Below are 1,193 nucleotides of genomic sequence, written 5' to 3'. Positions count from 1 at the left end.
GGAGCATAACAAATAACATGGAGGACATGGAGAGATGGAGAGGAGAGGGGAGTTGAGGGAAATTGGAAGGGGAGGTGAACCATGAGAGACTATGGACTCTGAAAAACAACCAGAGGGTTTTGAAGGGGTGGGGGGTGAGAGGTGGGGGAAGCCAGGTGGTGGATATTAAGGAGGGCATGGATTGCATGGAGCAGTGGGTGTGGTGTAAAAAAATGATTACTGTTACACTGAAAAGAAATTTTAAAAAATAATGGTTAAAAAATTATTTTGGGCAAAAAAACTCTGTTAGTAGTTTAGAAAAGAGTGTTGAAAAAAAAATGTAATATAACTACCCAAAATATAGGCACTAACCATATATAATCAAGTACACGATTTAATGCTCAGTTAACTAGCACATTGAGAAAGTTACAGAAGTTCAAGTTTCATTCTATTCTGAAAAGAATGTTTATAGCAGCAATGGCCACGGTCACCAAACTGTGGAAAGAACCAAGATGCCCATCAATGGACGAATGGATAAGGAAGATGTGGTCCATATACACTATGGAGTATTATGGCTCCATCAGAAAGGATGAATACCCAACTTTTGTAGCAACATAGATGGGACTGGAAGAGATTATGTTGAGTGAAATAAGTCATGCAGAGAGAGTCAAACAAGTATCGTATGTTTTCACTTATTTGTGGAGCTTACCAAATAACATGGAGGACATGGGGAAATGGAGAGGAGAAGGGAGTTGAGGGAAATTGGAAGGGGAGGTGAACCATGAGAGACTATGGACTCTGAAAAACAATCTTTGAAGGGGTAAGGGGTGGGAGGTTGGGGGAACCAGGTGGTGGATATTACAGAGGGCACGTATTGCATGGAGCACTGGGTGTGGTGCATAAACAATGAATTCTGTTACACTGAAAAAAAAATTTTAAAAAGAGAGAATGAAACTTAAGGAATCTAGCTAAGGAAAAGACACAGGAGGTAAGCATAGCATTTTACTATCCAGAAATTTTCCAAGTTCATGATTTGATTTTCAAATTCTTTACAATGTTGAACCAGTAGTATTCCTATAAGAAAGCCAAACTTCCTGAAATGAAAATTAGACTTTTCACTGTATTGACTAGAGGAAAAAAATTGTGTAAATATCAGATACTTTGAAAAATAAGTACTGCTTTATATAATGTACTTTTTAAATTAAAAACAAAGT

The sequence above is a fragment of the Neovison vison genome, chromosome 7 (assembly GCF_020171115.1).
Source record: "Neovison vison isolate M4711 chromosome 7, ASM_NN_V1, whole genome shotgun sequence".
NCBI lineage: Eukaryota > Metazoa > Chordata > Mammalia > Carnivora > Mustelidae > Neogale > Neogale vison.
The sequence above is the reverse complement of the archived record's forward strand: the minus strand, read 5'-3'. Positions refer to the sequence as shown.